Here is a 25,917-nt window from a genome sequence, read left to right on the forward strand (position 1 = left end):
AGGTCTTGATCTTTCACTTTTGCTTCCATTACTGGAGGATCTCTGACAAAGAAAGATATTTGGTTGATGTGGGGGGCCTAGAGGCCAGTGGATTTGGATTTCTTGTTATTCCCTGAAACTGCCCTCGAGGCTCGTTTGTAAACCTACAGTCTGAGTCAGAAAGCCTCAAGAATAAATCCCAAGGATCCAATCCTTAATGATATCAATCCAATCTGCAGGAGTAAGTAGAGGATATTAATGACACAGTATTCCAGGGAAGCCAGAGGAAAACAGACTGGCCTGTTAGGCTCCCATTAAGAGAAAGGTAGTGGGAAAAGGTGGGCTGAAATTCACATTCCAGAGGGTACATAGGCAGGAAGGGAGTATCAAGAGCATGAGTTTAGGAAGCAGAGAGAGGCTATTGAGATTACAGACGGCTGTGCAATTATGATGTAAATTCCTCTCTTACGACAACCCCAAATCCTGCATAAAGTTACTGCATTCATGGTATGATGGCTTCAGGCATGGGATGGAACAAATGGTAGACCAAACAACAAAAGCATAGGCAAGGAGAGAGTGGTGAAGAAAGCCTGGACGTGTTTTGAAGGATGCGGAGAGGGCTTTTCCAGAGATTGGCCATGTCTCTGAGGAACAGGAGAGCTCAAATTGACGTATGAGTTACATGTTGGGTCCCCTCCAGGATCTTTAAACTGTAGTATTACTAGTCAGTAGCATCTTGGAATAGATTGTTTCTCTAGGATTGAGCCAGAAGTGTGCATTTTGATCATGCCTGCTGCATGCTGGGCCTACAGTTCTGAGGAGTGGAGCCTAACTCAGGGTTGTCCTGAGAATATTACTCCAAAGTCAGAAGAAAGTTGTAGAAACCATTCCACGATCAGGAGAGAAAGTCATCATTTAAGACTTGCTAGTTGAATTTAAACTTTATTATATGAGCTTACTCAGTTATGTTTGGAAACTTCCTAGAAACTTCTCAAGCTGAAAGTTGATGTACAACCCAGCCTCTGTAACCATGATTTCTAAGAATCATGCCCCAAGAAGACGATTTTGAATCATGACTAGAAATGCTGCAGAAAGGCACAGAGCAGAAAGAACTGTACTAAGTAAAATTAACACAGGAGACTAATTGAGGGAATAGTTCTGTTTGGAGTCCTGAATTTCCTGCATCATTTGAGAGCAGGGAGGGGATATTGATTAACTGTAGACTTTTTTAGGGCAACCACTAAGAGGAAGGGACATAGAATGTTTAATTTCCAAACACAGAGAAAGGCTAAGGTTAACAGAGAAAACAGTGTTAATTTATCAGAAGGCAGGGAAGAGGACAAAGGCTTAGGGATAATTTGCAGTGGAGAGCAGTCTGGAAAACCATGGCTGCCTGGATCAAATTACTCCCCATGCAAATTTTAATAAAACTTTCTTGGAGGCATTTTGTTGGGGAGGTGTCTGCATTTTCATGGTTAGTGTAGATTCATGTGATGAAGTGGAGCAGGAGCCATTGTCTATTCTCTCAGAACAAGACTGAATATCAGGGCTGGAGATGGAGACAATAGCACAGTCATGGGCACCCAGAGGTGAAGCAGATGTGACTCAATTTTTGAAGTTAAATGTTTGGACAAACGGTCTCTTAGGCCAACCCTTGGGCTCTGTTAAGAGGCTATAGTCCCTGATTTGAGGAGGAATAGTTCATCCGTATTATTTGAGACCAAATTTTCCTCCAGTTATTCTGATAGATTAGGTTAAGATAATTAGATAAGGTTAAGATAAATTAAGATTTATAAATTAGGTGAAGATAAATTAAGATCTAGAAGTTTGCACTTTATCCTTTTGATTTTTTAACTCAAATAATACAGGTGTGACCACCCAGACACCAGACCTTGTGTGCAGCAGGTTCCAGAAAAAAAAAGTGCTGCTTGGGACTCCATGAAGGGGAGATGTCTGCCATCTTGTTTTGTTGCTGTAAGGACAGGCATCTTGTAACAGATTGATTCTCCAGAAAATAAGACCTGGAAAGAAGAAAATAGGGTGATGGGCTGTTCTCCACCTTGAGCAAGAAAAAAAATTGATGTCTGAAAGTACCATTTACCTTTCTTTACAAATGGCAGAGATGCTGGAGGGAAGGGCTGGCAAAACCAGGTGCTGCTCTTTCCCAGGGCATGAGAGTGAGAGCCACGGGGTTGGGTCTTCCATCTGGGGATGGAGGAGGCAGGATCCCTTCTGGACATCCAGCCTATCTCCTGGTGACCTCTCTGCTCCAGTGCTGCTGTGTTGGATCCAATAACACCCAGAAATTCCCCAGATTCACAGAGCCTTCTAGGCCTCCTCCAGCTGCAAGGGAAGTCCTGCTTGACTGGGCTAGACCAAAAGGTGAGGGCAAGACATATTCCTTGCCTCTAAGCCAGGAAGCATCTCCTCAAAAGGTGAACTGTCATGTACTAAGTGCTTCCTATTTTCCACGCCTGTACTCAGCGCTTTAGGTATGTTATCTTATTCAATCCTGATGATAAGCCTGTGAGTTAATAACGTTATACCCATTATAGATGAGGAAATTCAGGAGGCTCAGAGATATTTTGTACCTTTTTTATCACCTACTAGTAGAAATGGGCCAAGCTGGAATTTGTCCCTGGGCCTATCTAGCTCTAACACTGATACTATGAACAGTATTCTTAGCTATTCAATCATGCATTGTTAGCAGAGAGCAGAGGAGCTGTATCACATTTAGGCCTGAGGGCTGATTCTTTGCTCTCATCTCTTCTCTGCCTATACATTCCCTAAATTATCTGGTTCTGTCTTATGGTTTGTACCTCTGGCTTGGCTCTCTGAGGTCTAGATTCAAATCCCATTTTACAAAAAGGTTAAATAACTTGGCCAAGTTGTTGCAGCTGTTTAAAGATGGTGCTAGAACTCAAGTCCAGGTTTATTTATCTAAATCTGTGCTCCAAGCTGCCTCCAGGGGTCAATATCACCTTTGTTATTGCTCACAAGCACTATGCCAAGAGCCCAAGTGATGATTAATTAATAAAGGATGAAAGAACAAAAGAAAGAATGGATGAAGAAATAGTTTGAAGTCTGAGGAAGCCCTTCAGCCAAAAAAAGGGGGACATAGAAAAGAAAAAACTTTTACATAATTTCCTTCTGTCAGTACATTTCTTGTATGGGGGTTATACACGCCAACATTTTGTCCATATGGCAGCTGTATTTTATGGATGGGTCCTTGTATATACTGAGAATAGTAGCTTTTGTGCTTTTTGAGCTGAATTCATCATTGGAAGCTCTGGTCACGTTTAGTAAGGTCTAGTGTCACACGTCTGGTTCTTGGTTGGTCACCTTTCCTCTGTGCCCAGCCTATGCAATGTGTCCTAAACTGAATTCTTCATCTTTCAAGTCTCTGCCAGTCACTGTCTTTCTCTAATGACTTCAGTCACCCAGTTTGAAGTCCTGCCTTATTTTGTGGACTTCTCCCGTTTCCTTACCCTTCACATCAATCACTTGCTAAGTCCCGCTGAGTCTTTTCTGAATGATGTATTCTTTCCATCATTCTATTCCTATTGTCTCTTCTCTCACTCAGGTTTCATTTCCTCTTACCCAGACAACTCTAAATGACTCCCTGTTGCTTACAGAATAAGGACCAAACATGTAACCTGGAATTTCAGACACTTCTCCATCTGGCCCAAACTTCTTATTTCCTGCAACCCTATTGTATATCCTATGTTTCAGAGCAGTGCTTCCTATAGGCTGTGTTCCAGAGAGCAATAGCAGGTCCTCCCTCCTTGGTGCTGTACTCACGTACTCGCTGTCTGCCCTCAGGGAGAGGAAGCTGAGTACGTGGGCCTCTGAGCCCCATCCCTGTTTCAAAGAGAGGATTCTTTTTTGCTTACTGGAATTCCACATAAGATTTTGTATAAACAAAAGGTTCTATAGATTTATAAAGTGTGAAAACCATTGCTCTCCCACAAAAACTGAGTCCCATACTATTTCCAGTCCACACTCCAAGCCTTCTGATGTCCAGGCTGCTTGTGTTCATGTTCCCTAGCATAATCTCCACAAGTGGAGATTTTGTAGTGATTATCACGAAGGAGGTAGTCTTACCGAGGAGAAAGTCGTCAAAGCAAGGGAAGTATGTGCTGTACACAGAGGACATTCACCTAGAGAGTTTATTTCTCTGCCACCTACGTGTCCTTTCATCTCTCTTCCACATGTGGGCTAATGCTGTGCCCTATTCCTGAAATGTTCAGCCTTTTATCTCCACGTAGCCAAAGTATACTCATCCTTCATGGCCCAGCTCAACGTCCCCTCCCACAGAAAGCCTTCTAAAGCCACGGCTGAATGTAATCTCTCTGCGTGGAGTCATATCTTTTTATTTCACTCCTCTCACAGTACTGTGACCCCTGGATGGCGTGATCTGATTTTGAGTTTGTATATCCTATGCTAGTTGTCCCAGCATCTTCAAATTGTCTAATTTAAATGATTTCACCTTATAGCTGAAAATGCAGGACTGGCTATATCAATTGTGACACATAATATGGGCACAATAGCACATTCCAACCTTCTGAGAACTCTTGAAGCAGCTAATTTAATCCCCTCTGGTTTGGGGAACAACCTTTCTCAGTGATCCACAAGCTCATTCAGAAGCTGTAAAACTCCTCTCCCGCCAGCTATGGTTATAGCACGGTCAGTGAGGAACGTTCTGCCCCCGGAGTTGCGAAGGGTTCCAGGCAGATGTGGGCATTATTAATAAGTCTCTTCAAGGTTCGTGCCAGCTCCCATTGGGAGACAATGATTCCTACTTCATTTTAAGTATGTAGTTTCTTTCTTTCTGTTTTTTTTTTTTGGTAAGATTTATATCTAATCCAATCTACTAAATTATCTTTGGTAGGCACAAGTTTTTCTCCCTCTGTGAAAGGCTTAGCAAATTTGTGACATAACTCTTATTTTCCATTTTAAGAAAGCAAACTGATGGTCATGTTGGTGTTCTTGTCGGTAATGTGAGCCAGAGATTATGTTAGAATGTGTTTGACAAAACGAACATAAGGTTCATGGTTGATGATGATTGAATAAAAATATTACCAACGGAACATGGATGACAACAACTCCTGAAAATAATGATAAAAATTTAACTCTCCAGATTATGGAAAATGTTAATTCAAATAACTAGGAGAAGGACTTTCCTGCTTTGGAAATCTAATTGTTCAAGGAAAGATACTAAAGATTCACTGTTCCAATGATTGCTTTGCTTACATAGGGAGGCAATTTAGTTGAGAAGGATCTATATGTTGGGTTTTCACATCTGCCACTCCTTAGAAGTCAGCCGGTGGATATCGATTGCATGTCTACCAAGTGTGGGCCCTGTGCAAGCCCAGATGGTGGACCTTCATATAAACAGCAAAATCAGCAGACTGTGAGTCCCTTAAAAGCAGACTCTATGTTCATTCGTTCAACGAACATCTATCAAATGTCTTAAACATCCCCAGCACTGTCTAGGTTCCAGTTGGAAGGCCTTTATAAGAGCAGAAATTACTAGACTTTATACCCTTGGGGGAAGACATTTTAAAATTCAGTCAATATACATTTATCAGGTATTTATTGTACGTTAGGTGAGCTCGGGGGAGGAGGGCAGGAAACTGGGTTCACAACGATGCTGCGGTGTGCCAGGTGCTCTGATGACCTCTAACTTCTTGGGCTTAAGTCTCTGACCAGAGCTGGCCGTAGAGTCATCACGCAGCAAATGTTTGTGGGATAAATCACTAATGAATGAACTGTTTAAAATTAATTTCCAAAAAAGAGTGAATTCATTATTCTCATGCAGATATAAAAATAAGCAAGTGTTAAAGATTTTTTGTTTAACTCATGAGGGAATCAGGCAGATGCAATAAATGATTTGAAAGAAAATCCAAAAAAAGATATATTTATAGAATCAGAAATATTGAAATGAATATGTAAATGGTGGCAAAACTAATTTCTCACCAGAGTGGGAGGGAAAACAATTGAATCTCTACTGGCCAGGACAGAATTTGCGTGTCTACAGACATGAATGATCTTGTGTTGCTATCACTTACCTAAAACTTACACAGTTGTAAAATAGCTCAAAGACAAGGAAAGAGTAGAATCAGATAACCTGGAGTGGTGTCCTCTAGACAATATATAGGTTTCCATGGAAGTACATTTCTTTTCTACAGAATAGATTGAACGGGGTGTGACTCGCCTGGCTTCACCAATGGAAGGGAAGCAGTGGTCACCCATCATAAACGGTGGAATAGCAGATTGCTGTTCTCATGTAGAGCCCACCACATTGGAACTTATTATCTGTTTTCTTTATGAAGAATGCACTTTGGGGGTCGGCCTGGTGGTGCAGTGGTTAAGTTTGCATGTTCCGCTTTGGCAGCCTGGGGGTTGCCGGTTCGGATTCTGGGTGTGGACATGGCACCGCTTGGCACTCCATGCTGTGGTAGGTGCCCCACATATAAAGTAGAGGAAGATGGGCACAGATGTTAGCTCAGGGCCAGTCTTCCTCAGCAAAAAGAAGAGGATTGGTGGCAGATGTTAGCTCAGGGCTAATCTTCCTCAAAAAAAAAAAAAAAAGAATGAACTTTACTTTCTTGTGAGATAATAATGTGATAAGATAATGTTTTGACATTATGTTATAAAGCACCTCCACTTACATTATTAGTTAATTTTTATAACAACCCTGTGAAGTAGTCAGGGAGAAGATCATCATTTCTGTTTTACAATGAGGATGATGAAGGCTCAGAGAGGCTCTCGTTAAACTGAAGAGGAACTGGTGGTCCTGGGACTTGAACCCTCATTTTCAGATTCCAAACCTCTTGATGTTTCCATCACAAAGAGCTAAGATTATCTCAGCAATAAGTGTGCACAAATTCTTTATGTTAGTCTGTGTTACATACGTTGGCCAGGATTTTAACTGGGAAAAGAAAGATATCACATCTCTTCATCTTATACATAGACACACAAGAAAGACGCATTTCCTAATCTCTTCCCTTCATATCTTTCTTAAAATGACCCTCGATAGAAAATGCTTGGATGTCGTCACCCTTCCATAAGTGCTTTATATGACCTTATGCTTAAATGACGTAAATCAATAGTGACGGAGCACCTTCTAACACCTAGAACTGCGAGGTAAAATGCACGCTTTGTATGTTCTATCAGGCGTCTCTCTAACCCTTAATATCCGGGGATGGTATCTTTTATTTTCCTCATCATCATTATTATCAACAACATTTATTAAGAGGCTCTGTGGTGTATTTTCTCCAGACACTGCATTAACTTTTAGAAATTTTCTCATCTCTTTTATTCCCCACAGTAATCATAAGGGAGAGATATTTTTATACCCATTTAACTGATGATAAAATTAGGTCTCAGAAAGGTTAATTAACTTGGTTAAGATCACATACACTAAGAGGTTGGAACCCAATTCTGACTCCAGAGTCTATTACCCTGATCATTGCAATTTATAGTGCAAATTATAAGTTTCTCAGGCTATGTCCAGTGATTTCTTATTACTGTGTAAATGATTATCACTGAGAAGAGTCACAACCATGCAAGAAATGTTAACACAGTGGGAGACGTCTGCTAAACTCAATTATCCACAACAAAGTGCTGGAAGACTGGTGCTCAAATCAAGTGGGCACCATTAGAGGGAAGAAGAAGGAGGGTTTGAACCGCATTTTAGACTCAGAGACGCATCAGCAGTGGAGCTGGGTTATTTGTTATCCGTCATAAACCGGTGCTCAGGCAGGGCTTTTTCCTCACGATTTTCCGTGTGAGAGCTCAGGAGCCTCAGATGGGCCTTTCCCTTTCCTCCATCACTGCAGGTATGCTCCCTACAGCACAATGTCTGTGTTTAATTACGCAAGCAATGGGGTTCCTCTAATTTCCCTTGGAAGATAGGTTCCCAATCTAATTGTCTTCTCTGCTTTGCCATTTCCCATGGTGGTCAGCTTGCATTCTCCTTGGCTTAATTTTGTTTCCTTAGTCTGGCTCCTTTCCTCTCAGTTATAATTATCCTCACTTGGGCAATAGCATTTTCTGTTTGATCTGGTTTTTTTCCTCCAAAAATCATGCAGAAAGGTAGTCAGTTACACTCTGGTCTTTGTCATTTGGCTGAGCAAGCGCTATCCCCTTTGGGCCAATTTCGCCCGCCCTTTGTGTCAGTTCCTCCCATGGTTTCCTTCCTCCCTCCCTCCTCACTTACACTTTACCCTCACAGGAGAGCAAACCTCTGGGCAGTTATGTTCAAGCCCATTAGAAATAACCGAGCACAAAATCAACAAAATCTCCAAATCACCCTATTTTCAGACTTCCAATTACCAAGTTATGAAATAAAACTCTCAGCTTCTTCCTGCCTCCCTTTTTCTCAGGGGCCCCAGGCAGAAGGCAGAACGATGCGATTTGAAAGTCTTCTATATGCTTTGCTTTTTTCCTTTGTTCAATTTTAGGCTGTAGGGATGAAGACTCAGAAGGATTGGATCCAATTTCCTGTTTGATCCCTTTCTGTTCCACCAGAGATAGGTCACTGAACCTCAGTGTGCCTCAGTTTCCTCATGTAAGGGGTAGCAAAAGATCCTTTAATTTAATATAGGAAAACCCTGTTCTCCTTGGGTTAGCTCTCCTGAATTCTGGGTAGCTTCCTATCTTCACTCAAGGCAAATCTTTAGTTACCTGTCCACCTTTAGATCAGACCTTTGGTTTTCTGATTGCCTTGCACATAAACCTCCTCTCCTCTATTGATTTGAGAAGAGATTCGTGGACACAGCCCCTGCTCCCACACAGGTTCTCCTAACTTACTCCTCTCACGTCTATTACGTTTGACCTGCCTTGTCTGCTCTGGATCAATAGCAACTTCACACAAATCATCTTGATGTGTAGGGCAAGAATAAAATCTTTTACTAATGTGGGTGGCTTCTGAGGACACTGGGGACTTCGCTCCACTGGGAGTTGGAAGATATGGACTCAAACTCCAGCTCTGCCATTAATGTCTTGAGTTATAAAAGCAACTCTCTGGTTCCTGGGATGCTCAGTTTCTGCGTAAGTAAAATGGCAATTATAACAACACCTGCTTCGTACATTTAATCCAGGCCACAATGCTTTCCGTTAAAGTGTTATGCAGGGGGGCCGGCCCCATCGCTGAGTGATTAAGTTCACACACTCCGCTTGGCAGCCCGGGGTTTTGCTGCTTGGGATCCTGGGCGAGGACATGGCACCACTCATCAGGCCATGCTGAGGCGGTGTCCCAGACAGCACAACCAGAGGTACTCACAACTAGAATCTACAACTATGTACTGGGGGGCTTTGGGGAGAAGAAGAAGAAGAAGAAAAAAAGATTGGCAACAGATGTTAGCTCAGGTGCCAATCTTTAAAAAAAAAAGTGTTATACAATTATTTGAAAGTATATATCCTGGAGGAAAAAACCACTATCCCATTTCAGGGAGGCATATAAATAATTCCTTATTGTCTGGAACAAATCCATGATTCTTAGATGCTAGAAGTTCCACAAGGGTTTAGGGCCAAAATCTCATCCTAAAGGCAAATAGCATCTACACTCATCCTATATTCATATGCCCCATGAGGACAAATGGTGTTGATTCTGATCTTGGTACTTGCTACTTCAGAATTCTAGTTGTTTCTTCCTCAGATGCTTTTCCAACAAAAATGTATTTTAACTATTTCATTTCTTCTTCCTAGAATTTTTGACTTTTCTTTTACGTTGCTGCACATTCTGGGATGAGACAGGTCTCCAACATGAAAATTCTTGTACCATTTATCTTGCCTCCGTGAAGATGCAGTATGATAACTAGACATTTTTCTTTGTGCGTTAATGAGTATGTAATGACACTATAGTGAGTTTACCCTATTACTTTTCTATTAAAGGTTTGGCAGTTGATAATATGTTTTAGTGTAATTTATTTTTCTCAACAAATTTACCCTAAAATATGAAACAGTTGGCTGTTACAATACAGTAAATAAAAATTATTTATTTTTGTAACTGATGGTGCAATTTTTTTTCTTTGCTATCATAATTCATTTGGTTTTTATCTTGGATGTCTCCTTTTCTTTACATGTGATGGATATTTTCCCCAATATAATCAATCTTTCAATGGATATTCTTTCTCAGATTTATTTGTCAGCAATGTAATACTTTATCCTAGAAGAATTGGGATATTTGATTTTAATTGCTTGTGTTCTATCTATTTTGTTGCAATCACAGATGGAAGGAACTTTGGAAAGTCGTTTAATCAGTTGCTCTGCCTTTAGGTGAAAAGGAGCAAAACAATCATTTACAGGATCCGTGCAGAGAGATCGGCAAAAAAGACAATTCCGCCCTCCTTTTGGGCAATCACTTTTTACGATGAAATTTGCAAGCCTGCTGCAGTTTTACTTCTTTTGGGAAAAAAGTATGTTTTTCCTTTAATCAAAGTAGATATGCTCATTGAATTGTACTCATTGTCATAACTGAGGTTTGGCTGTCACCGAGTTTTCTGCTTTAAGCGCATTCTTGAAGTTTCCTTTGATTTCTACATATTTATTTGCTTTTATCCTGTGGAGATTTGCAAAATATCAGTCCGATTTTTAATTATAGTTGTTTTTAGTTTTGCAGGCTCAAAATCAAGAGCCAAATAGTAGTTTGTGACTCTCTCCTATGAGCCATGTGAAATGTATCACATTCTTTCCTTTCTTGCTTTCTCCAGAATGTATTCTCGTTGGCCCTTTTTAATTTGATCTTGGATTATAAACCAGTTTATTATCACATTCATGATTGCTTCCTTACTGTCCTATGGATTCAGCGTGCTTTATATTTCTTCTGCACAGGTCATTCTCCCTTCAGTCTATCCAATGCCTACTAAATTTACTCTCACTAAAGTCAACAGTTACCTCTTTTTTTTTTTAAGATTTTATTTTTTCTTTTTCTCCCCCAAACCCCCGGGTACATAGTTGTGGGTCCTTCTAGTTGTGGCGCGTGGGATGCCACCTCAGCATGGCTTGATGAGCGGTGCCACGTCCGCACCCAGGATTTGAACTGGTGAAACCCTGGGCCGCTGAAGCAGAGCGCACGAACTCAATCACTCAGCCAAGGGGCCGCCCCCCTCAATAGTTATGTCATAATAGCCAGAACCATGGAATTCTCATCACCTGCAACCTTCTTGATTTTTTGGTAACAGTGTCATTGTTGAACACTTGAGAGAGTCTGGATGGCCCTAGAGATGCATTTTCTTTTTCCTTCCCTTAATTTAGTAATTTATCCCTTTCTTGAGGCAATAATCTTTTGAGGGCTCTGCTTGATGCATCGTGTGATGGGAGTTTTCCCCCTAGCTGGTGGGAACAGGAACTATGCCTAGCCATGTATTCTGCCTGATACTATTTGGTGGTTTTTTCTCCTGGCCTCAAGTATTTTCCTCAAAGACATGTGATAATTACTACTCAGCTGAAGTTCTGAGAGGCACCTTCTGCAGCTCTCCAGAGGTCTCCCTGTAGCTGTCTCCTCTCTGTTCCCTGCATTGCAAATTTTCCACTGTGGCCTCTCTAAATTCTGAACTCTGTCTTCTCAGCTCAGGGAGACTGCTGAGCTCTGTTTGGGTACATCCTTCCTGTGCTACAGCCTGGAAACTCTCTCCAGTCAGTGAGCTTATCAAAAGTAAGATGATAAAGAAGCTTATCATCTCCAAGCAGTAAGCTATCATAGGGTTCACCTACTTGGTTTCCCTTCTCCCCAGGATCAATGTCCTCCTCAGTCTGCTGTTCAATGCTGGAAACTTTTGTTTCATAAATTTCATCTTTTTTAATTTTTTTTTAAATTAGAGGGTAAACTCAGTCTCTGTTCCTCCATCATGGACAGCGAACACATTTAAATTGTGACTGTCAATGTTAAGCCTACTATATTAGGCACTGTGAGCAGAGTGGTGGAGAAGACAGCTACTATGTTCTTCTTTCTTTGCTCCCCTTGAATGGCTCTATGACCACACTTCTTCCTTCTTAATCTGACTGTGGACACTTGGATTTTTCAACATCATTGGGCTGTCTATGTCTCTCTAGCTCCTTTTTCCTGGCTCCTGCTTCTTACTGCCAACCAAGACATGTTTATTTGGATAGCTTAGAGAAACCTAAAATAAAAAATGCTCCAAGCTTAACTTATCATCTTCCAGACTTAAGTTGATTTCACCTTCTCTATTCGATAAAAGTAGCACTATTATATTAGAGTCACCTTTATCTCTAATTCTTCACTCTTCACGTTCAATTAATTGTCAATTCAATTATTCATTCAGAAACTATTTGTTGAGCATTTATTATGTATCATACGCTCTTCTGGGCACTGGAGATGTCCACTGAACAGACAAAATTCCTGACCTTTTGTAGTTTACTTTTCATAGAGCAAGACAGCCCATGATGAAAACAAATTATATAAAATGTTTGAAGATGATATATGCTGTGGAGAAAAATAAGGCAGGGAAGGGGTAAGGAGTGGAAGGGCTGGGACGTTAATTTTGAATAGTATGATGAGGGAAGTTCTCATTGAAAAGATGACATTTGAGCAAAGATTTGAAGGAGGTGAAGGAGGAAGCCATCAGGACATTTAAGGGAAGATTCAAGTAGAGAGAACAACTGGAGCAAAAGCCCTTGGTGTGCCTACAGTATTCCAAGAACAGCCAGGAGACCAACAGGGCTGAAGCGGAGGGAGTCGGAAGATGTGGACAAAGGATTAGTGGAGGCGGTATTGTTTAGAGGCTTGCAGCTATTCTAAATTCTTTGACTTTGACTCTGAATGAGCTAGGGAGCCTTGTGAATCCTCTGAGCCAAGAAGTGACATTATCTGACTCACGTCCTTAAAGGATTACTCTGACTGCTGTGCTGAGACTAGACTGGAGTTGGTTAAAAGTGGAAACAGGAAGAACATTTAGGAAGTTTTTGCAAATATTAAGGTGAGAGAAGATGGTGGACTAGGATAATAGGCATGGAATTGGCAAGAAGTAGTTTCTGGAATAATTTGAAGGTAGAACGTAACAGTATTTCCTGATCGATTTGGATATGGATACGAGAGACAGGGAGGAGTCAAGGATCCCTCTGAGGTTTATGTTTTGTGCAACTCAAAGAATAGATTACAATTAACTGAGATGGGGAAAACCAAGGGTAGAGCAGGTATAAGGTAGCAGATTAGGAACTTGTTTTGAGGCATGTTATGTTAGAGAGGTCTGTTAGATATCCAAGTGGATATGTAGAGAAGGAAATTGCATATACAAATCTGGAGTTCAAGGGGGAGATTCTATTTGGAGATAAGAATTTAAGAATTACCGACATAGAGGTGAAATGCAATGTCATGAGACTGGTGGGAACACCAAGGGGATGCGTGTAGCTAGAGAAGAGATGAAGTCTTAATACTAACTCCTGGGAAAGCCAAAGTTAAGAAGACAGGAAGAAGAAAACAAACCAACTAAGGCTACTGACAAGGAGCTGCCAGAGAAGCAGGAAGAAAAACATGAGTGTAAATTCTTGGAATCCAAGAGAAGAAAGTGTTTCAAAGAGAGAAGAGTGATCAACTAGATGGAAAAGGATACTGACGAATTAAATAAGGTGTGGACTGAGAACTGACTATGGCCAATAGTAGGAACCTGTTAAATAGCTCTTACTTTCATCATCTCCTTTTCATTTCTACTGTCCATATCATTTCTTCAAACTTTCATGATGTCTCACCCAGAATTATATATAAAAATTTCAAACAAGTCTTCTTGTGTTGACTCATCAGCATGCATATATATTTCACATTGTCATCGAAGTGACATTTCTCAATAATGCTGCCATCACATATTTCACAATGCATTGCATTTGTTTTTCCCTGTCTCCTATATCAGATTTACAACTCCTCAAGGCGAAGAGGTAGATTCTTTCACTGTATGTTTAGCAAATGAATAAAGGAATGAAGAAAAGCTCTCCTTGATTACTGCAGCCATCATTAACCCTCTGACTTGAATGCCGCTAGTGTTCATTTAACCCTCCATAGCCATTTATTCTCATTCCATATGCTTTTGTTTTGTCAGATGATATTTAATGTAAAAGTTTAGATTTATTAAGCAGTACCTACAATATTCCAAGCACTACTCTGACCATCTTTAGCTCTTAGTTTTCTAAGCATCATTTTTTCTTCACAGTGATCCTATTGGGTAATGTTATTGTCATCTCCTTTCCTTTAGGCAAAGAATTCAAGGCTCAAAGAAGTTAAGTCTGTTCCACAAAATCAGGATAGAGCTGTGATTTGAACATAAGCATTTTGCCATATTAAACTGTATTTGGAAGCATTAGGTATAGGACATTCCTCGAAGCTACTGGTCATGGCCTACATTTTTTTCTGTACCCCTCTGGTCCTTTTTCCATCCCCACGTTCTGAGAACAGAGCAAGGCCCATAGCAGGATTCTAAGAAATGTAAATGTCTGATGATTGCTTTGTGGGATGACCCAGGCTTTTCTCAGGAGAGGTAAATCTTATAGTGGCTAGCTTCTCCTACTTAGTCACCGCCTAGCATATGGAAAAACTGGCAAAAAGCCCAGTGTGAGCAGAACCAATCTCCAGAAAATCTGTCATGCAGGAAAGGTACATGCTGTGTGAGAGAAAAATGTAAATGCCAGTCAAACTGAAAAGAGCTTTGTTAGGGAGAGAAAAGTTTGCAATGCAAAAAAACCCTTTTTTTGAAAATGTCTTCAGATTGAGGTCTTTTTTTATTATGCTGTGAGCTTCTTAAGGAAAGGGGACACATTTTAACAATTTCTTGAACAATATATGCCAAGCACAATGCAAATTCTTGTATACATTCATTCATTTAACCTATATGTATTGAGTAGCTATTGTGAACTGGGATATTTTCTAGACATTTGGGATACATTACTGAATAAATAGACAAGAATTTCTGCCCCTGTGGGAAGAGAAGGCAGACAGGGAATGGATGGGCTATAAACATTATAAATCACTAAATTACATGGCACGTTAAAAGGTGATAAATGTTATGGAGAGAAAAATAGCACAAACGGGATCAGGGGCGCCAGAGTGACAGAAAGGGCAGGTGCAATTTTCTGATCATCGTTGGCTTCCTTCAAAGGTGACAGTTGAGCAAAACTTGAAGGAACTGAAAGAGTTATGAATGCATGGTGGGGGCGGGGGGGTCTGCCAGCACCAACTTGCCAAACAGCATGAAGGAGGGTGGTAGAGGTGAGATCACTTAGGCTGTATCAGCCTTTGTAATGACTTGCTCTCACTTGATTGCAGCAGATCCTTAGACCGGCCGTATAAGGTAGTATTATCATCTGTGACTAAATGATGAAGAAACTGCAGCCCAGAGAGGGGAAAAGTGATTCATTCGCAGTTGAGTGGTACGCAAATCGGAAGGCTTGAATTCTGATTTCAGAAACAACTCTTGAGTCATCTCAAAAAAGCAGGTTTTGTTTTTTTCAATCTCCATCATCTACAATAGTCCCTAACACATAGCAGTTGTTCCATGCATGTTGATGAATGAATAAGTAAACCTTTCAATCATTCTTTTTAGGTGCTAATCTTCCATGTCTATGTTCTTTTCTCAGATTCACTCTATAAGAATCTTGTATTTGAAACCTAATGTTGACACAGAGAAGAATAAAAATAAGAATTGATGATTTTGATATGGTAGGTAAGACAGGCAGATTTGTATTCATTTTTTTAAGTTTCAATTCTGGTTGTAATATTTACTACCTGTGTGACATTGGGCAGTTTTCTTCTCTGAAAAATGAAGATAAAAATAATATATGCATAAAAATTATGTGGATACATATATGTATACAAAGATGTTTATGTATATATATTACAGGGTTGTTAGTAACAACAAAGAAGTTAAAGCATGTTTTATATAGTAGACGTAATAAAAGATGATGATGATGATGCATCATTGGAAGACACACAGGAAGGTTCTTTGCTATCAGGTGTCAAATAATCTATATAAAAATATTTCTTATTAAGGTCTTTTTTGGCAAAAATTCAGCAAAGGAAGTGCCACCTTGAGGTGGCTGTTTCAGCTGAAAGTCGCTTTTAATGAATGCAAGTGGGTTTCGGGCTCGGGACTGGGGTCACAGTAACGGATTACTGTGGGCTTGCTGCTCATTGCTCATCTTAATCTTATCTCTAGGGTTGTCAGTCTTGACATTTGGTGATATTATGGAGTCTAGAAAGTAAAAAAAAATGAAAGAAGAGAAAGAACAAGGGCAGATGAGATTCAGAGATTGTCTCAAAAACACAGAAGTGACAAGAGTTTTATCTGAGACTTGACTGAAGCAAGAACTAAGACATAAAGTGAATTCAGTAATATCCAGAAAATATTTATGGAGCACTGAGCTTATGCCAGTCCCTGTGCTGGGCTGTAGAGTTATAGAGACTAATAAAATGACATGGTTGTCCTCAAGGAACTCATAATCTCATAGGGAGGCAAGCACATAAGCAAATAATTACAGCCTAGAGGGCTGGAATTGAACTATGAGCAGGTACGTGTTGCGCACAGAGTAAGGCTCGGTTTATTCGGCTTCATGTGGTGGTAACAGGGGCCATTGAGATCGCTTCACAGCTGTAACTCTCAGACTCCAGCCTTTTCGCTGATGGTTTTAGTTTCAGGGAAGGAAATTCAAGTCAGAAATTTAAACAGTAAAACGTACCTGATACCTTCAGGCTTTTCAGAAGTTTTGATGGTTCAAGAAACTTCTGGCATCAAAATCTAGGTTTGAGCAAGTCTCTTTCAGCTTACAGCTTGAATCTACGTATTTGGAAAGTGGGACAATAGCAAAACCAGCTTCTGTGGTTATAAAGGAGTCAGTGTCTTAGAACTGTGATACTGTTTGAGGACATCACTTAGCTTTCCCATACTGTGTACTCACCTCATAGACAGAGAAAGCAACAACCTCTCAGTGTAACAGGAAAAGGTGCTACTCAGAGGCCCCACTTGGCTTTGAGTGTCTTATTTAGAAATTCAGTAATTTATTCCACAAACATTTATTGAATTTTTACTATAGTCCAGGCACTATGTTGGGTGTGGTCAGGATATAATTCTTATCTTGAAGGAAGCCACAGCCCACGAGGTATTACGGCATGATAGCTGGGATGGCTTGAGCCATTTACAGACAGTTTGATTCTGCTTTGGCTACTGCAAGCTTCAACCAAATTAAGCTTTCTTTACTCCAGGCATTAAAAAAAGAAAATGAGGCAGGAGTTAATGCCATAAAATGTGAAAGTGGCAAGAACTTCCCTCCACCCAGACCAACACTCTTGGTCCCAGGGCTGGAAGCATCATGATCTAGTTCTTTCCCTTGGAGGTTGCGGGCGGTGGCAGACATGGTCTTTGGTTCCTGTCTAGGAGGTGCTGGTCGTCCTGCAGAGTTGAGTCTCAGGCATATGTACAAATTGGAAGCTATGTTTTCCTTACATGACAACCAAGAAACATTTCCCATTGAATTGGGGTTCCTGGAAACCCCAGGTTGTGAATTAATAAGAGGAAATGGCCTCTTTTTAATTTGGAGGCTTGAACAGGCTGACATTTTCTGCTCGTGTCCTACCTGCTAAAGTTTCTGTTTTGGGAGAACACTCTTTATACATAAGCATTTCCCTCAAGAAAATCTGTGTATTTGTGATATGAACCGGAATTTAGTTACTCTGTAGTTTGTGCCTTTAAGAGCCACCATAACTTCAACTAAAGTCCTGAAGGGGTAAAAAATCTGCATTTTGACGTGACCGTTCTTCTCAGAACAGCTGTACTGCTAGGAAGCTACTTTTATTGATGGCTCTCCTTGTATTAGCTTTACACTATATTAAATTGTTTAGATGATGTCAGTAATTGTCTACAGTTTCAAGAATGAAGATCTCTTTTTCACGTAAAAAAATCACATACTGCTATATTATAATTAATGACAGGAAGCCACCATGAATACAATGCCATTGTGAAATTAATGTTTTATCCACCACATGTATGTCAGACACATGTGTGAGCCATTTAAGCAGACTATGACAGTGGTTGATGCACAATGACTGGATTCTGTGGCCCCCGGAAATAGCTCTGCAGCTCCCTGAAATCCTTGGCCCTCGGGCTGGGAGCTGCAGCACCTCGGCCACACTGCTCCCCAGCTTTATTTTCTTTGTTTCATTTCTTTTTAGAGCTTTTAACAACCAACAGGGCATGCTGTTAGAGAGACAAATTCTTTGCCAAGGAAAGCATACTTAGCCATTAGAGGAAATAAAAAATCCAATAAAGCAAGAAATGCAACTTGACCACTTTGGTATAAGCAAAGCAATAACTGTTTAATGGCTAGTAAATTTAATTGTGGAGATGACAATTTTTTTATAGCAGTAAATGTGATTACACTTTGGCTCTGTGTTTCTGTGGCCAGCTGTGAAAAGCCATTTGTCACCTGCCTGGCTCTCTGGGTGGCTCTCAAAATCTGCTGTCATTGTCAGAGGCAATGCTAACCAGCCCAGAACCAAGAACGTTTAATTGACCCCAGAGAAGTTCTAACAGGTCACCTTCTCCATAGCTGCTTTTTTGGGAAGGGAAACACACGAAGCTTGTTTAAGATTTGAGTACTTTGGTTTCGCTGGTTTGGAAGGTAGATGCCTGGCTTAGTTATATGAAGTTTTGACTGATGATAAAGTTATTTGTTAGGCTGGGATATGGGCGGCCTCAAGGTAGCTGAGTTAGCTAGACATTAGTGCCTACTCTGATGTTCAAAATCCCAGAGTAAGAATTTTCTTCTAGACGGGCTGGGGAGTAAGTTTGTCAAACTTGTGAATATTCTCATTCTGGTTATGTACTGAGGGTAACCATTTACTTCTATTTTCGTCTGAAGGAGTTTACTGGGCTCTTTGCTGAGAGCTGAGTTTAACTGGGGAAGGAAGCTTAAGCACAGTGAGTCTTGAGAGGTATGGAGGGGGAAGGGATGACAAAGATAAGGGAGTAGGATTAACAAGGGGTAGACATAGTCAAGGACTGCTAGGCATGTGACATTTCTATGGATACTGCTTTACTACTGCCAAGGCCACTTATGTATATCTCTGGTCATTATGAATCTTTCTTCCTTTTTGGATAAAGCAACAGAAATGTGATAATTACAGACCTAAGTTTGAATATTATCTCTGGTACTTTATACATGTATGAGATACCACATGCATAAAATGGTGATGATGCTATTTCATGGGGGCATCAATTTTTGAGAATAGATATGACTATCATTTTGTGAAAACTGACACTTCCTAAGGGTGGCAAGATAGAATTTTCTGTTGCCTTCATCCACTTTTTTTCCTTCCGCTCCTAACACCTGATAGAGAGAAGCCATGTTAGTAGGAAGACTATGTTATTAGAAGAATCACTGCAGGTGAGATAAAGCTTTGACCGCTCTACAGATGCTCTGCTCTGAAAATTTCATAAGAGCTGAGCCAACTAGGGCAGGGAGATTGGTAATTAAGGAGTGAATTTTTGTATCAGGTTACCTGAGTTTGAAGGTTTTATCACTTATTAACCATGAGACTTCAGGTCTGTTACTTACTCCCTTTGGACCTCAGTTTCTGTAAAATCGAGATAATTATAGCATGTCTGACTCCTTGATTGAGCCTGCAGCCATCTGGAACTGGTCCAGGGAAAGAGAGCTGACATGTAGAAAAGACAAGGGGAAGAGTGAAGAGGGAGAAACATCAGAGAGAAAAGGGACTCTGGATGGCCAGTTGTGGCTAACTTCATGAGAATACAAATAAATGCACATGCCATCTTCTGGAGTCCGTGTGACCACAATTGGGCCTCTATTTGGAGGTAATTTGGGCAAATGTTTCTGTTGCTGCTTGAGTGCTTATGGAATGAAAATCTGTCTCATATCATTGTGCTCTGATGATGCATTCTCTTGGCTCTTTGAACACAGAAATACTCCTTCACGTGTCAGCACTGTTTGTTCTTTCTTCCAAGAACATTTTTCCATCAACTCTTCAAAATAACTGTTTTTCTCTCATCATTCACATCTTGCCTCAAGTGTTAGTCCCTCTCAGAGGCTCTTCTCTGTGTTAGGGCAAAAATTAAGTTGATTAATGTAATAATAAGGTTTCAAAATATAACACTCTCTCACAGGTAGCAGCCCAGGTCTGTGGGGGTATCTCAGCTCCCTGAGGTCACACATGGACTTGGCTTCCTTCCATCTTATTTCTCTCTCATCTCTAGGGTATTGTCCTGGCCCACTTTACAAGCAACGTTAAGTAATTGAGACAGAATTTGCACACATCACTTGCACTCACATCTCATTGGCAGGAAGTTAATCATAAAACCACATCTAGCTGCAAGGGATGCTGGGAAATAAAAGCTCCAGTTGGGCAGCAATGTCCTTTCATTCAGATGTTATCATTTGAACCTCAGGTGACCATACTCCATACCAAAGGACATTCCTATGCTATCAGAGATGTGAACTTTATCTGCAATCTTATTTCCCCAGGAACTATGCTTCTATATTATCCGGATTCATTTTTGAATTTTAATTAACACTGACAGCAATGTTTTTGGTTCAGTCTTCAAGAATACCCATTGACGCGCTAGAACTTCAACACAAATTACCTGCATATCTTTAAGCTGGAAATCTGGTTAGGTTTTGTAAAATCTCGGGAGCTACTCACTTGCCTTTGTCTTCCAGATTCCTGGCTCTTTAGTTAATCATACTTATAACTCAAGATCATAATTCTACTGCCTGGGTGTTACTGTTCTGCCTTCCCTTCTGCACGTGATCACAGAAGAGGCTGCATAGTCCTTCTTAGGTTAGTGCTTACAGCAGCCTTTACAAACTGATCTGATTTGGCTATTTGCCATCTGCCTCAAACAGCTTTAGCTTTTGGTGCCTTTCTACCAAGCATATGTCTTTTTGGACAGCAAGAGGTTTTGTTCATTCAGAAGGATTTCATCACCAGGGGTTATAAGCCTATCTTAGTTTTTGCAGAGTTTGAGGTCAGCTTCAGGTATTTTCATCACTCACACTCAAACATGCTACAAATAATTATGTAAATACTGGCTCGGCACCTCATGTATTGCCTGACACATAGTAGGAGCTCAATAAATATTTGTTGAGTGAACTAATACATGAACTAACTTCACAGATGTATTTTTTCCAACAATCTTTGTGATAAATGTTATCTATATTTTACAATTGACTTGGCTACAACGTGGTTACCTGTATAACAAATTGGCTTGGGAAAAATCACCCAGCAACATTCGGGGCTATTTGGAACCATTAAATGTTGGCCTTGCCTTCTGAGCGACAAGGTCAACAGTTCTCCTCACAAGAGGACACTATAATTTCTCTCCTTCTCTGTTCCTCTAACTCATTACAATTAAAATTTAAAAACCTGAATATCTCCCATAGGCATCCTAAAAGTTCTTGCTCTTTTGTTTGCTTTCTTTGTTCAGATCACAGATAATTTTATACCATGAATGGCTTGATTGCTGTTTCAAATATAGTGGCATTTTGTTAGATTTTGAACTTCAATATTTATGGACTTCAATATTTTGTCTGTTTTTGGATGGAAACAATTGGCTCACTTGCATCTGGTTTCAAAATGAAACCAGAACTGCCGTACGCAAAGAGGCCATCTGAATTTAAGTTTCAGGAAAGAATTGCTAAGTATCTATAAGGGGCCACACACAAGTTACACAGTGCCAGATACTTTCGAGTACACTATCTTGTCTAATAATGTCAAAGATAATCTCAGTGACTTTCCTTTTCTATAAATTATCCAGTTTTTGGACAACTTTTGCAGAAGTGACCTTTCATTTTGGTGTTGTGTGAATCTGTTTAAGGACATACTTGCAATTTCAGCAATTGCTTAATTTCTTGCTATAGAATTGATTGGTTATATTCCATGAAGAGCTTGCAGAAAATAGGGGCTGCCATGTCCATATCATGTATCGCTTAGGGCCTGACACAGGGCTTTGACTCAAAACGTGTCTATTGAAAGGATGAATGAGTGAATGACACAAGAAAACAATCACATCCTGTACTTCACCTTTCTCTTTATTATACTAAATTTATGGAGCACCATGTGCTCCCTTATGATGCCATCTGTTAGGATTTCACCCTACTTAAATAAGTTTGACAGTGCATAAAAGAGCTAGAAGCAGGACAACTGCATAAGCTAACAAGCTAGCCTCGCGTAGTTGCTTGGGTGCTGATATAAAACAAGACTTGTGGGTCAGAGACAAAGGGCTTTATTATTCACTGTAAAATTGGTAGCAGGAATATCAGCATAGTTGCACCAGTTTAACGATCCCTAAATTCCACACAGCAACAAAGAGGACCAGGTGGTGTCTTCGTGCTCAGTGGGGTGCACCGCCGAAAAGGAGCCCTAAGATTAGGAAATTTACTGCTTTCACAGCATGCAGCAAGCAAATGTTCTTTGATGAGAGGGAGAGCATGTCACAGCATAGATCTACGTAGGGCATTCCTCACTTTTCAGAAGTAGCACAATGACATTTTCATTTTGGTGCTGAATCATCAGAACCTTGTAATTTTGGCCTTCACAGAAAGACGTAGGGCGTGCCAGGTGCCTGTGGTAGATTGAGTCCAACATCAAGGAGCCCGAAGATGCTTCCATGTGACATAGTCACTTTGCAGAGACGACTGAGGTTCTGAGAGGTGAAATGACTTGTTTGAGGTTATACCTGTGATATTCCCAGAACAGAAACCCATTTCTCCAGACTTTAAATCTAACACTCTTTCCATTATACCACCCTTGCCTCTCTATGTGGCTTTTCTTACTCATATTCCTCGTAGCTGTACCACAATTTTCAACTGCTAAAAGAGATTCCTTACGTGTTTCTTTGCTTGATAGCCACCAAAATAAGTGCTACGATCCTGTGGTGCAGCACTTCCCAAAGCATGTTGTGTTGAACACTGGGGCAGCAAAAAAGGCTCTATGGAAAATCATTCAATCCTCAAGTGTGTTTAGGAAATAGTGCATTCATTGTCCCACAGCTAGAATTTCGTAGCGTAGGGAGAGTACAGCATAAAGTTTAAGAGCTTGGACTCTGAAGTCTGGGAGGTTTGGGTTCAAGATCTGCTCATTGTATTTATGGTCCTCAGCATGATATTTCAATTTTATGACTTAGTCTCATCCTAAGAAAAAATGTAGATGATAATATCTATTTCAGAAATTTGATGAAGTGATTAAATGTGGTAACATATTTAAAGCGCTTGGCACATTGTCTGACATATATCTTAATATGGCTCCATCAGGTAGCCATAATTAATGCAGAATAGAGGCTCCGAGAAATCCTCTGCTAGAGAAACCCACAAAACATTAAATCAGTTTCTCAGATATTTGGACCATGGAACAGTAAATGTATTTATCTTTTGCATTACTCATCTAGATCACATGGGTTTATTACTCTGAAAGACACATTGAAGGAAAATTTCCTGGAGAAGCAAAAAGACTCTGCTTCATTTAGAGATGGTTAGACCAAGGAATTAAACTCCATACAGAGGAGCTAAATTTCATGCAGAACTTCTCTAATTTCCTTGAATTGCTATATAAAACAGGAAAAGTTTGGCTCTTGTGGTACTCTTAACTGCAGGTCAGGTTCGTGGGCAGTTTCTGAGATGTGTTAAAACTTCACTGCTTATTGATTTAACTATATGCCTCTGAAGAGGTTGATTTCATCCTGCCACCGCAGGGGAAATTCTTCTGACAGCAGGTTCACGGAATCTTTATTCCAAGGGCATGTGGCTGATGATCAGACCAAACATACCCCTCCAGAATGCCAAATACTCTGCCCAGACACAGGTAAACACAGGTGGAACCCAACAGTCAGGCATCTCTGCCCTCTGTGACAAAAGGGACGTCTGAGCTTAGATTGGTCCAGACTCTCTGTCTGGAATTTAATAAACATTGTGGGTCCTGAGCTCCCCAGCTTTTTGGGAAAAGCTTTCTGTTTAGAAAACTCTTAGTTAAAAGGTCAAATACACAAGAAAGCCTTTGTCAGTGCTTCTGAGAACCGGCCCTTTACTGCCAGGGTGTACTGTCCTGTAAGTGCTAATTATGCATCTCTCTTCCCAACTCTGTGTTCGGTGATATCTTGTTGGTAGCTTAAAACCGGGCTTGGTGGGAGTTTTTACACCACAGAAATCAGCAAATGTTATAATTCAGAGCTTCTCCCACCCCTGGAGCCAGTTTATCAGCCCACTACCACCTTACTCCCTCAAACGTGTTTGGGTGCTTTCATGCTAGTCATTGCCTTATCACACTCACATCACTTTGGTTATTTGTGTTGCCCGCTAGACTTGAGGGCAAAAATGATATTTTCATTTCTCCTGTATGTTTAACATCTAGCACGTTGGTAGGCATTCAGCAAAGGTGCTTGAATCCATAAATGATTATTATTAAATCATACATAAGTGGGTTATTTAATCCAAAAATGAATTATTTTATGGTCACTTACATGTGATTGAGTTTTCTATGAGAAATGGAAAGAATTGTGTAGGTATGTGCTCTACATTGTTCAGTAATGTGGTCAGCTCAGTTGGAGTATTTATTCTTGGATTACATTACAATGTCTGGAGCTACTCCAAGGATAATTAGTATGTATCTTTATCCCCAGGGCAGGATTCACCTGATTGCTATGGCATCACCCTGTGTGGCCATTTGGTAGGAGGAAATCAGAGCTAAGTCTAATTGCTTTTCCAGCTACTAACCCCTCCCCTTCCCTCAGGATCTGGATGGAATTGCTTCCTCCTTAGAAGGAAATTGAGGTTACAGCTTTTGATGCAATAAAAAATTGTTCATTAGGGTATAATGTCCAGTGTCAGTACAGTTTTAATCAGGATGACCTGTTGAGAACTTTGCGATCAAGAATCACTATTCTTAAGATTTAAAAAGGGTACTGTTGACATTCACTGTGACTAGGAACTGGGCTTTTAAAGTCAGAACAGAATATAGAAACCATTGCTTAACCCATAATAATAAGATTTAAAAATGCAGGTCCAAAGAAGGAAATGACTTATCCAATTGTACCATTAGGATGCATGAGTGACCTTATGACCACATGATTCATAGTCCTTTACATGCTGAGGCCAATGATTGTGGCCATTGCTTTCTCTGATTGGTACTGAAAGAAGCACAATTAATTCTGATGCCAATGGAAGACTTTTATTAGAAGTAAGAAAAGCAATCTTTTATTCTATGCTCACTATGGTGCCAGGCCTGTGCTAAGCGAGTTACATATGTTATTTAACCAGTATAACCCTATGAGGGAGGAATAATTACCCTTATCTTACTGATGAGAAAAATGGGGCCCACAGTGGTTGAATTAGACGTCCATGATCATGTAGTTACTGAGAGGCAACCTGGTGTTTACATCCAAGTGCGTCTCCCACCAAAGTCAAAGCTGTTAACCAATATAGTATATGGTCTTCCATTTCACTACAAGTTCAAAGAATGGCAAATTACATATATGTATCTTATTATATATATATGTATCTTCATTTTTGAGGAAGGAAAGATTCAAGTTCAAATATCAATAATATTCTAAAGAAGTTCTTTTGGAAATTATCATTTTCTTCCAGTCCATAATTTCCCTTCTTTCTATGTGTTAAACGTCCTGAGAGTACATACAGAATGCATTTTGGAGGCAATAAGGGAAACAATAAGATCATTAGAATTAAAATTGAGAGGCTGGTGTTCTAGATCTTTCTCTGTCTCTGTATGACTTTGGTCTTGTCACAAGAGGTATAGACGAATTTGTATGGATTTAGTATGCATAGTTGAACTTCAACCCAGATGTTCCCAAGCTCTGCAATTACAGCATAAGAATAGGAGAAAATTATACTTATCCATTCATTTATTCATCTTCCAGACAAATGTAAAATTAGAAATTGGAATAAGAGCAAGGGAGGAAAAGTATA

Source organism: Equus quagga, chromosome 14, assembly GCF_021613505.1.
Source record: "Equus quagga isolate Etosha38 chromosome 14, UCLA_HA_Equagga_1.0, whole genome shotgun sequence".
Taxonomy (NCBI): Eukaryota; Metazoa; Chordata; class Mammalia; order Perissodactyla; family Equidae; genus Equus; species Equus quagga.